At 39.0% G+C, this 13,407-nt stretch overlaps 1 pseudogene; it reads right to left on the reverse strand.

Moving 5' to 3' along the window:
* Positions 1-10,318: 10,318 nt before the first annotated feature.
* LOC146695996 (uncharacterized) lies at positions 10,319-13,056 on the reverse strand (annotated as a pseudogene).
* Between the last annotated feature and the right edge of the window lie 351 nt (positions 13,057-13,407).

The raw sequence follows: 13,407 nt of genomic DNA on the forward strand, positions 1-13,407 counted from the left end.
GACTTCATAAGTTAATGTGTCAATAGTTAAGTGTCAATTTAGTGATATAAGATTGATATTGTAAACATCATAATTTGGAAATATCAAAAATAATTATATTTCATCTTTACAAATTAGATGTTATTATGGTGAAATTAATTATCCCTTATACACCAGGTGTTACAGATGCATGGATACAAAAAAAACATCAAAAAATTATATTTTGTACCTGTCAAACTGTCTTGTCTTGGCATTTACATGTATTCAACTAAAGAAATAAGAATAAATTGTTTAGAATAAATGAATTATTTATTAAGTTGTCAAACATTTAAAGAACAGAATTGTACAATAACTCAACTCACAATATCTCACAACAAATCATCTCAATACTTTTTTTAAATAAAAATAAATAAAAGTATAGTCTATAAAGGATGTCACACTGGTGCCAAAAAATAAGGAGAAAAATGTGTTTTTAAGTATAATTTTATTTTTTAATAAAAATGTAAATGTCCTACCTGTGCAGATAGATCCATGGATATATGCATTATTCCATTTATGTATTGCTATTAACCACTTCTCTGTTTTAATCTGGTTTTAGGTTTGCGTAAAAGCATCTGGTTAGATGACTGACTTGATGTTGCTAAGACAGTTTAACAGAGGTCTCCATGGATCTCTGCTGTTCAGCTGAATGAGCATACACACCCGGAGGTCAAGATCAAAGCAGTGGAAAGAAATACTTTGTTTTCTAAAGATAGAACCTAGAGGCAAGTTATACAATGAAAAGAAGTGGGCCCAGAATGGACCTTTGAGTCACTCCACAAGTGAGTGGTGCTGTTGTAGAAGTGCAGAGAAACTTCTGTTCGTCAGGTATGATTTGAACCAAGTCTGAACTGTGCCTTGGATTCCACCTTCATGTTCTAGATGAAACAGAAGGATCTTGTGGTCCACAGTCTCAAAGGCAGCTGACAGACAGAAGCACTAGAACTGCAGGGCTAGTAGAGTAAACGATTTAAAGAAGATCATTAAAAACTCTCAAAACAAGCAGTCTCTGTTCTGTGCTATGATATGATCTAGAACCTGTAAGCTTAAAAATTAATTTATTTGGTTTAAAACAACTTTTTCAAGAACCTTAGACAGAAATGATAATTTAGATATAGGTCTGTAGTTTGAAAGATCAGCAGGGTCTAGGTTCTTCTTTTTAATAAGTGATTGCAAAACAACATGTTTAAAGGCAGCTGGAATACAACCAGATGCAAGAGAATTGTTTATCAGAGCAAGTATAGTTGGTCCTGTTGAGTCAAAAGGCGAACACAGTCTGATAGAGAATATAAAGATCTTACATCTTTTTTCCACAAAAAATTTGCAAAAAGAGTTTTCACAAAGTGCAGGACAGAGCACAGCATCACAGCGGGATTAACTATTGAATTCAACACTTTAAAGAGAAAATTAGGCCCATATCTGACAAGTAAACAGACTTTGCATATTTGACTGATTACTGATACTTTGAAAACAATATAATACGTAGGCTTTCTAATGAGACCCAGAGCTTGTCCTTTTTTTACGAGTTTGGAGACAAGCAAAGGATTTTTCTTGTATTACAGTATGATACCTTTTCCTGCATGAGAATCTTTTCTCCGCAGCTTCCACAAAAGTCATGTTATTTTCCAAAAACTATCAAAGACCGTGATTATGTACTGTTATGGAAATTATGACAACCACCTGCAACACACCCAGTGATTGTAATTTGAAGTGGGTTTAATAAACATATTGCAATGTGGAGAGAAAAATGCTAGCCAAACACTAGGATCATCTCTGAAATTTGGCCACCGCCCTCACATCTTATATACCCACACAGACATTCAAACAAAGAACATTCCACAGCACATCACGTATCCCTACACCTTCAGTCCAGCCCATCCTTGACCCCCTCCCACTCTAAGAAAAGTTACGACCACCGATCACCTCCCTTGAGCAGGGTACCTGGATGTCTTCAACTTACTATAGGCTCTCTGTGAAGGTGCAATAACATTTCAGGCCCACTTGTGATAACATTCTACATGCATGCATACAACTGGTGAAAGGAGTGATCTTGCTGTACTAAAGTGAGGAAGTGGTGGAATAGAATAGAATAGAATAGAATAGAATAGAATAGAATGTCTTTATTGTCACTATACAGTTGTACAATGAGATACAGAGCATCTCCAACTCAATGCAAACATCATGTACATCATGTACAGATATATAATCCGGTGTAAAAAAGTAAATATGTAAATAAATAGTGTTATGTATAATACAGTACGGGTTATTGCTCACAGAATTTGGTATTACACAGTGTTGATGCCTCGGCATCTCAACTCAACTCTCTCCTGCTTACTCTACCGCTCCTTCACTGACACACACACACTTTTGAAATGTGCTCTAGCACAACCAAAGTCTAGTTTAAGCATATTTAGTTACCCTACAGACAGCCAAGTGTGAGTATGCCCAGAGTAGAGAGTCCAGCACATGAAGTGCAAACCAAAAAGCCTGTTAAAGTGGAAATGGGTATCCCCTTAATGCCTGGTGTATCATATTTGATATTCACAGTTTTCTGCATGAGCTGTGTGTTTTTCTCCCCTGAAAAACCAAAATAAATTTCACAATACATTTTAAGCAATTTTTAAAAATGGCGGATGTAGCAAATATGATACAAATTAAAATTTTTATATGGAAATTAAAATGTTACGTCCTTGGTGGCAGAGCCCCTGGTGTTGATGAGGTCCGCCCCGAGTTCCTGAAGGCTCTGGACGTTATAGGGCTGTCCTGGTTGACACGCCTCTGCAATGTTGCGTGGAGATCAGGGGCAGTACCCCTGGACTGGCAGACTGGGGTGGTGGTCCCCATCTTTAAGAAGGGGGACCAGAGGGTGTGTTCCAACTACAGGGGGATCACACTCCTCAGCCTCCCTGGGAAAGTCTATGCCAGGGTGCTGGAAAGGAGAGTTCGTCCGTTAGTCGAACCTCGGATACAGGAGGAACAATGCGGTTTTCGTCCTGGTCGCGGAACACTGGACCAGCTCTTTATCCTCTCGAGGATACTTGAGGGTGCATGGGAGTTTGCCCAACCAGTCTACATGTGTTTTGTGGACTTGGAGAAGGCATTCAACCGTGTCCCTCGGGGTGTCCTGTGGGAGGTGTTGCGGGAATATGGGGTGTCTGGCCCATTGCTACGGGCCATTCGATCCCTATACAACCGTTGCAAGAGCTTGGTTCGCATTGCTGGCAATAAGTCGGACTCGTTCCCAGTGGGTGATAGGCTCCGCCAGGGCTGCCCCTTGTCACCGTTTCTGTTCATAATTATTATGGACAGGATTTCTAGGCGCAGCCAAGTGGCGGAGGGCTTTCGCTTTGGTGGCCTCAGAATCTCATCTCTGCTTTTCGCGGATGATGTGGTTCTGTTGGCTTCATCGGGTGAGGGCCTCCAGCTCGCACTGGAACGGTTCGCAGCCGAGTGTGAAGCAGCGGGAATGAGGATCAGCAGGCCATGGTTCTCAGCCGGAAAAGGGTGGAGTGCCCACTCCGGGTCAGGGATGAGTTCCTGCCCCAAGTGGAGGAGTTCAAGTATCTCGGGGTCTTGTTCGCGAGTGATGGGAGAAGGGAGGGGAGGGGGCTCAGAGTAGAGCCGCTGCTCCTCCACATCAAAAGGAGCCAGTTGAGGTGGTTTGGGCATCTGACAAGGGGCAGACCGAGGACACACTGGAGAGATTATATCTCTCGGCTGGCCTGGGAACGCCTTGGTATTCCCCCGGATAAGCTGGAGGAGGTGGCTGGGGAGAGGGAGGTCTTGGCTTCTCTGCTTAGGCTGCTGCCCCTACGACTCGGCCCCGGATAAAGCGGAAGAAGATGGATGGATGGAAAATGTTATTAATTTTTAAAACAAATTCATCTGATGGTTCGATAAACTCTCCATTTTTAGAAAATAAGAATAAGAAAATAAGCAATCATTTAATGATTCAGGCTTTAAAGTGCTATAAAACCTAGAATTACCAAGACTATACTGATGCAGGCATTTTGTTATAAATGATAACAACAAAGATCAAAAACAAACAAAAAAATAAATGGGAGAATTGAAAGAAATAGGAAAGTTTTCCAAAAAGTAATGGATAAAAATGCATCCACCTGTGGGTGGTTGTAGCTTAGGAGGTGGAGCGGGTATCTACTAAGGTTGGTTGTTCGACTACTGGCTGCTCAAGTCTGCATGCTTAAGTATTCTTGGGCAAGATACCGAACCCCAAATTGTTCTCCAATGTGCTCATTGGAGTGTGAATGTTAAATAAAAAGCATTTAAGTGTAGAAAATAGTGTTTGGATGAGTAGAGCAAGTTGTATAAAGCACTGTGAGTGCTTGAGTAAAATAGCAAATAAGAACCAGTCTTTTTACCATCTTCTTGTTTCCATCAGAGAAAGGAGAGTGCAGCCTAATTCCACCCCATGAGATATTTGCAGCAGCAAAAGTATGACTACACAAATTTAGATTCTTCACCAAGTGGGAAAGAGTAGAAGATGCACTGAAACTGGCCCTCAGTTCCTCCAGCGTGTCTTGGGTTTTTAACCAGGTTCACTCCTGGCACCACATTTCAGAAACATGTCATAGATCATCATCACTGGCAGCACAATTTTGATCCTTTCACCTGTTTCTTTGCTTTAATTTTATTGTATAATTTTCTTCCCCATACTAAACTGGAGTATCACAGTTTTTGGTCATTCCTGCAGAAATATGACATGTAAAATTAGCTGTTTTTTTCCAAGTGTTAGCAACCTAATTGTCTTAATCCTAGCAAGTCTTAAAACAATGCTTGAAACACAAACAAACAAAGACTCTCTGTTCAGTTACTCAAACAAGGAGAAGCACATATTTCCTTTATAAGACCAACTAAAGCAGTTCAGTTGCAAAAGTCAGCAATTAAGTGGTGATTACCACAGAAATCTTTAAACTTGCATTCACTGAATTCAGTCTATTTTTATAAAATAACACAGGCCAGTGTCTATGTTTTAAAAACTGTGCTGTGACAGATATGGAAATAAGCAGGACACAGAGATATAAATAGCCCTTTGACTGATATTTATTCTTGGCAGCCTAATTATGTCACATCATTGGAGCCAAATGCAGCTTTTTGATGTGGGTGTGTTATGAACAAAGCAGTGTTCAGCTTTGTGTACAACCACCTCAAACAGACAACTGACAGATGAACATTTTTTGATAGATACTACTCGTAACAGCACACTGATACGATGCAAAATAACGTGTTACTGATGTTATTTTAGGGGTGCAATTTAGAAGTTTTAGGATATACATATAATACCTATGACTGTGCAATTCCATAATTTTCTGTAATGGCCTGCATTTGTATAGCGCTTTTCTAGTCACTAAGGACCCCAAAGCGCTTCACACTACATTCAGTCATTCACCCATTCATTCCCACACAGGCGATGGCAGCTACATTGTAGCCACAGCTGCCCGGGGCGCACTGACAGAGGCGAGGCTGCCGGACACTGGCGCCACCGGGCCCTCTGACCACCAACAGTAGGCAAACACGGAGTTAGTACCTTGCCCAAGGATATTTGGCACGCACTCAACAACACTCAATGAAATCAACAGAACCACGTCATCTGCAAAAAGCAGAGCTGAGGTCCTGAGGCCACTAAAGTAGAAGCTTTCTGGCCCTTGGCTATGCCTAGAACTTCTATCTGTAAAAATTCTATGCAAAATCAGTGACAAAGGGCAGCCCCGGCAAAGTCCAGCACCCACTGCGAATGAGCATGATTTATTGCGCGCAATGGGGAGTGAGTTCTCACTGCAGTGGCACAGGGACCAAATGGTTTGCAATGATGGGCAAGATATCCCATACTCCCGAAGTACCTCCCACAGAATACCTGATTTTATCCTCTCCAGTACCCTGGCATAGGCCTTCCCAGGGAGGCTGAATAGTGTGATTCCCATCTAATTGAAGCACACCCTTCAGGCCTCCTTCCTAAAAATAGGAAACCACTACCGCAGTCTACCAATCCAGAAGCACCCCCTCATATCCCTACATGCCGTTGCAGAGGAATGTCAACCAAGACAGCTCTACAAAATCCAGAGCCTTTAGGAGCTCCAAGTGAATCTTACCCAACCTAGGGGACCTTCCACCAAGGACCTGTTTAGCTGAGTCAGTGCACTTGCTCTAGTGATGTACGAGTCATCCCTCTCAGCCAGCAGTTTTATTATTAAAGTGCAATTCGAAAATGTTTTTTGAAATGAAGACTTTAAAAGCATTTTAAAAGTCAGTTTATTAAATTGGAATTCAAAAATGAATTTACAAATGCAGATTTTATTCTACAATTCATTAATTAAGCACAGAATTTTTTATTTCGATGCGCGTGGCTCTTGTGGTCCTCCATACTTGTCTCCCCAGAAACACTTCCCTTGTGCTTTTGGAGATCTGTTTTTTCCTATTTCCGTTGTGTTTCGTGTGCTTTTGCAGTGTTTTTCTTATTGCTGGCGTTTTCTTAAATTGCAGTCCATTTGGCCTCTCAGGGCCACCGTAAAATTGGCGTTCTAAGTCCTATTATGCTAAACTGAGAAAGAGATACGCTTTGAGAGATTCTCATAATACTAAGTGAGAAACTGAACCGGTATGAAAGCACATTGGTGGTGTTAAGGCGTTGCCTTCAGTCTCTGGAGACTTGAAGAAACTCTGCTTTCTTGACTTGTGGTGACCATTTGGCATCTACTCTTGAATTTCCTTCATCTGCATGACCACTGAAGGGTTGGGCTCACTTTTGAGTTCTCACTCTCAACTATCAAAGTATATATCATGCTTAAGTATCAGAGATTACTTTGGATATCAACATTAAGCATGAAAAAGACTAATAGAGTAAAAGAAGAAAAAACATGGAGGGACCACACGATCTGTTGCTCAAAGGTGAGAAAGTCACCGCACTAAAAAAACCCAATCCAGATTCTCCTGCATCTTTGGGCTTCTGCCCACAGTCATGTACATTAAAAATGTAATATAAGATAAGATAAAATACAATATTATCATTATTAGTAGTAATAATTTTAAAGATTGTTTAAACTTTTTGAAACGCATCATTTATTTGTATGCATCAGCTGAAGAAAGCATCATCTAGCAAATAGACTATTAACAAATATAGGTACTAATATACTGATGAATCACTACTTTGTATGTGTAACATTTGTACACACCATGTACATACAGATTTGTGCATACACACAGTTATATGAATGAGGTCCATTGTCTCTGAAACTGAGACCTTAGTAATCCCAGGCATTTTTTTAGTCATCACAACTCTAGTATTCTGAACTTCAACAAACAAAATCGACTCAAAATCTGGATATTTGTGACCCTTGACTGTCAGTCATGCTGTCAGGCTCAAAAGAGACCCCTTTTGGAACATCTTTTGTCCTGTATTGTGCATTGTATGGAGAGTTTTGTATTGTATGAGTTGTAAGTTGGGGCTTTAGACGGGTACTTGAAAGTACTTGAACAGATTTGTGTCCAGAGGTTTTGATCTGGATTAATGGAAAGATCTCACTCTCACTTTGTGGTTGGGAGGGGGATTGAATTCTCAATTTTTAACAGTAACTTATACATTTTATACAGGTCTTTATATTAAGGCTCTAAAAGCAATTATGATACTTAATACCGTTGCTTATAAAAGGCAGATTAGAGAATTTTGTGTTTCCACAGAATACTTGCTCTAGGTCCAGCCATGGGCTGTCTAGCGAGCTTGATTTAATTAATTTTGAAATATATAGCAGTCTATAAAATAAGAAATAGTAATACAAATTTGGTAGTTCTAGACGACCACTGAGTTTTCAAACTTATTTGTGACGGTTTATTTTTCTATAAAAATTTAGAGATTTTTTAGTCTAGTGACTTAAACCAGGCAGCAGAGGGTTTATTGGGGATCACAGAAAATAAGTAGTTTATTTTAGGCAGAACCATCATTTCAACTATGGCCTCTCTTCCCATGAGTGATGTAGGTACTGCAATATGTAAGATCATCTTCTACTATTTTTAGTGGAGAAATATAAGGTCATTCGTACCAAGTCTGAGAGTCCGTAGGAAAAATTTAATATCTAATGTCTAATTTGCAGTTCAGCAGCAGAACTGTTCATTTACTTACCAGAGCAGTCTGACATGGATGAGAACTTATCCATGAAAGCGGGCAGCCCCGTCTGGTTCTTCTGTTTAGACTGAAGTTTTGGGAAGGAAGAACATTTGTCCTAGCACATGCATTTGGAGAGCTGGAAAACCTTTTGATCCAATTTATGAAGAACGAACCAGATTTGTGTAGAACTGCTAATAGAAATGTCCAGTTTACTGGGTCAAATTCTGTCTCCCAAAGAGACAACTGTGGTTTATAATTTGTGGATGGAGCAAGAATCTATCACATTTACTAGTCTGCATGTATTGCTGGCTGAGTGTCGACCCTTGATAAAACCTGTTTGATCGGGGTGTGTCGATGGAGTGATTTTTTCTAATGCTCTGGCAATGGCTTTGCAGAGTATTTTAGGGTCTACATTTATGAATGAGATTGGGCAGGAGGTGGATGGGAGTGTAGGATCCTTCCCTGGTTTTAGAAGTATTTGTAATAATGGCAGAGTTCATGTTTGAAGATCGTGTGTCCTCATTCTGAATTTGAGTTGCCATTTTAAAAAAAACCTGTCATAGCGTACTAGCATAAACCAGCGTAGACCAAAATTCTTTGTAAAACTCTTCTGGAAAGCCACCTGGATGTGGGGCTTAACTGTTTCAGAAATGTTGCAGGGCTTTGTGAATCTGTTTTATCTGGATATCTGTGATGACTATAAAGCTTCGTAAAAGTCTTTATTTATTGATTTGTTGTGGATCATGAGTAATGCTCCCAGTCAATCTTTAGAATAAATAGCTGTTTTTTCTATATTTAGTTTTAACTGGTTAGCAAGGATTTTCTTTTAGATTTGTTGCCATGTCCAAAGTTTGACATCGTGTTTTCTTCTTAAATATTTCAATTAATTCTAGTTTTAGTTTTCTCAGGGTGTTAATTCATGTGGTGAGGAAGCATAGGCAGATACTAATAATTGTTTACTAAGTAATTTTTCTTTATTTTTTCTTAAGAGAAAATTAAGATATTTTAAGATATGCTGGTGTGACTCTTTTCTGTCACAGAGGTGCATGATCGGTCTTAGTGATAGAATGAGTGTCCGTAATATCCCTCAGTATCGGTGTTGATGTCTGCAACACTGGCCCTGCATTTACTTGGTATTGGATTGAGATGAAAGTTTGCAGTATTGCACGCCAATAATTGAAATTTCCTTGTTCTGTTTTGGTTTTTAAACAGTCTTCCACAAACATTAGGTGCATTAACACCACCTTCTGGCTGCAAGCACATTACATTTGGTAAAAAGTGTTAACAGTATATAGTGCAAGAACTGAGCTTGTATTAATAATTTAATGAAAATTAGAAAAGTGATAACATTTTCTACTATACGCCCATCATTAATGTAAATAAAACATAAGTACACTGTAAAATATAACTTGTTGTTTCAACTTAAAAATATGATGTAAAGGGCTGCTTAAATTTTTAAGTTAAGTCAAGAAATAAAGTTTGTTCTTGTAACACAACCAAATGTCATGTTGATGAAAAATCACATGTTGTCTAAACTTTCGTCTTAGTTGACTGAGATTTGTTAGTCAGTTCAACTGCTTTAATTGTCATTTTTACTTGGGAAAACTCTTTCAGCTAAATTAAAATAATCTATTGTTTAAACTCTTGTCCTAGTTCAGTTGACTTGGGTTTTTTAGTTAATTCAAATACTTTAGTAGTTCTTTTAACTTAGGAATCTATTTTAGCTTAACTAACGTAATCTGTTAGCCAAGTTGATTTAAGTTTATTAACTCATTCACTGCCATTGACGTCTATAGCCGTCAATTGCAGTGAATGAGTCAATGGGTTTAATTCATTCACTGCCAATGGCTGGCAGTGAATGAGTTAATTAACTGAGCTCCTTAAGGTATCTGAGTGAACTCGTGAATCAGTTTCATTTTAATTATCAGAGTTGATTGACTGGATGTAAAGAAAAATGTGTATTGAACATCTTAAGTTTTTTTTTTTTTTTTTTTTAGCTTTCCAACATCTATTTCAGCAAAACTACTTGTTAGGATTATCTTAGATCTCAGGTTTAAACATCTACATTCCTTTAAAATTTCTGTTGTTTACAGAAAAAAATTAAAACCCACAGATGCTATTAAAAGTGTATCTGATCAATTCATGCAGAAAGTTTGTTTTAAAAACATGACAATTACTCAGGAGCACCCAACATTCAACATTTATTGCGCCATCTTAGTCATCTGAGAAACAGAAAAATCAGTGACGTAACTCATCAGGCTCACAATCCATCAAAACTCAAAAGTTGCTGGCTGTGAAACAATAAATTTGAACTTGGTCTTGAGCCCAGTTTGGGGGAAGATTAAATTCTGACCAATACTCTGGAGCAGGAGGGATTCTTGTGAATTGTGGACAGCTGGTCAACAGAACCCTCACCATGGCATGAGCTTATCAGACTTTCAACAAGATGAGATAAATACTGCTGTGTTAAAAGTAACAACATAAAGTCTGCATTATTGTAATGTATCAACGGGACACTTGCTATTTTACAAAAGTTATTCTTTACATTTGCAAAATTTTTAAACTTCATTGTGCTCAGTCACACCTGTTAGCATAAAACTTGAAATATTAAAATAGTACAAAACCTTTGATAAGTGACAGTAAAGATCAGTTTATAACAACTAAGACATCAAACTCTTGTATTTGTCTTTGTTTACAATTGCAACAAATTCCACAGAACCAACTGCTCTGAAAATGAGTGCATGCTCCTGAAACATTTGATAATATGAATATTTCAGAAACATTAGTTTCAGTCGGCTCAATTGCAAAACAAAGGAAAAACTACTGACTTGCATGAGATAAGCATCTGCAGAGTCCACCATTATATTGTTGTTCACAGACGTTTCTTCAACCATGAACAAATGAGTGATTGTCTAATCTGGAATGTAAAGTGTAGTCATTTAGTGACATACAAAAGTGAGAATGAGAACTTGCAAGTATCAAAAAAACAAACAGTAAAATAAAAACTGTCCTTAATAACGCTAAGGCAATTGTATGCTGTGAGCATACAATTACAGTTCTGTATGGCTTTCTGCAAGAGTCTGTTTCTTGGACCATGCACTAGTGAGACGCACTGCCTTCCACCAATGTTCACGAGGACGTTCTGAATGACTTCAAAGATGCCCTTAAGTTCCTTTGGATAGTCTATGTTGAAGGCAAAAAGAAGGCCCATCAGCATGGAAATGGCACTTGAGACATCCCTCAGATTAGACAGGATTACTGCCGCCTCAAGGACAACCAACACATGGATGATGTCTTCTTCTTTCACCAACACAATGCCAACTTTCATCCTCTTAGTAAATGTGTCTTCAATACCTGTCGGCTATAAAAGGGTTCAAAGACAAGTCCCCTAAGGACTCCAAAGCGCTTTACACATCCAGTCATTCACACACATGGGTGGATGACTGAATCGTGGCTCAGGAGTTGACAGTTCGTCTTATAATCGGAAGGTTGCCGGTTCGAGCCCCGGCTCCAACAATCTCGGTCGTTGTGTCCTTGGGCAAGACACTTCACCTGCTGCCTGCTGGTGGTGGTCAGAGGGCCCGGTGGCGCCAGTGTCCGGCAGCCTCGCCTCTGTCAGTGCGCCCCAGGGTGGCTGTGGCTACAATGTAGCTGCCATCACCAGTGTGTGAATTTAAATTTACTTTTGCTAAATATTGGCTGTGCTCTAAACCAAATGTGGCTGAGAATACACGAAATGTGCAAACTGCAGCTACACTACAGGATCAGACCATGCTTCTTTAATCAGTAAAGAGTTTATTTTTTCCTCTTATATTAACAGCATGAAAAAAGAGCATATAGACATGGCTGGACACGTTGCATAACTGGCACTGAATATCAACATCTGCTTTTACCCAGCTGCCCAATGACTCTGGGCCAGTAACCTTTAATTGCTTACCCAGTCTACACAGTCTCTTTCCAGGGTCCAGGACACTTCACCAAAGTATTGCCCCCCACAGCTGTAGCAGTGCAGCCCCTTAAATATCCTAATATCTCTGCCATTACTATATACAATATGAGAAATCAAACGTAAAGCTGAAGTGAACAGTACAGCAGCGAAATGTCAAAGACCCTGGGGAAGACATGAATAAACACAAGACACTAATAATATCAATGCTAGCTTGCCAGTTTGTTTTTCTGAAACCCAGACCATCTGCAGTGTCAAAGATCTTGTAATAATACATTTGGTGAGGAAGAAGTACACATGTTATCATGTGGCATCTATTGTTTCATTTAAAATCCACTGTGGTGCTGTCATTATTAAATTTACTAAAATAAACAATGCTAACCTTCACAGTCTTGAGAGTGTGTGAGGGATCTTCCTTTAGAAGATGAGGCCCTCTGTCTTCTTCCTTTGTGTAGTCAAAGGTCAAAGAAGTCAAAAAGAAAACAAAAACACTTTTTAAACAGTGTTTATGAAGTTCACAGCTTTTTGATACATAATTCCATCAATAATATCAGGACATTCAAGTAGAATATGATATCCAACCTTCCACCAATATACACAGATTCTGTAAAAGTTACCACACTAAATGTCCAGTTGTGAAATATGATGACAGACTTATCAGCTTTCTTTCAATGAGTTCATCAGTTGAACTGGATAACCTGAAACTTAAACAAAGGATTAGATTTCGCAGTTGAACACTTACATCATCACCGAAGCATTTTATGAGCCTAGTCAGCCCTCCTATGCCGCTCTTGATTTTGTACAGCTCCATGAACCTCTCCATATTGGTCAAGCACAGCAAAAAGGAACCCTTTCAGGTCAACAGATGTAAGACGGGCAAATTCTGCTTCAGCCTGAGCAACAGAAGAAGAGGGGTGGGGAGCACAGGCAGAATTTTAAAAAATGCTTTGAGACCCAAATTTAAGCAAACCGTCATCTGAGGCCCATTAGAGAAAACACAAACGCACAAAAGCAAACAAACAAAAAGATGCACGTTACCTGCCGTTCAGCAAACAAGGAAGTTCAGAGAACAATAAGCTCTGTCTTGAAATCTTTTAAAGTAGAATGATTGTGAAAATGACTTATGTGATGTAAAACTTTAGTAAACGTGTGATTAAAAGAACACTGAGTAAAAGGACAAGTAACAATTGCCTTATTCCTCAGATGTTTACCTTGATGAGCAACACTGCTTTAGTCCAACTGCCTCATTAAAGTTACACAACAGGCTTTTTACATTAAAGCCAGCGAGTCCATTACATACTCGCTTTTTATATCTGAAATACTGTGC

The sequence above is a fragment of the Copadichromis virginalis genome, linkage group LG13, assembly GCF_057382275.1.
Source record: "Copadichromis virginalis isolate Kocher_CV1m ecotype Utaka linkage group LG13, C_Virginalis_male_GT1.1, whole genome shotgun sequence".
NCBI lineage: Eukaryota > Metazoa > Chordata > Actinopteri > Cichliformes > Cichlidae > Copadichromis > Copadichromis virginalis.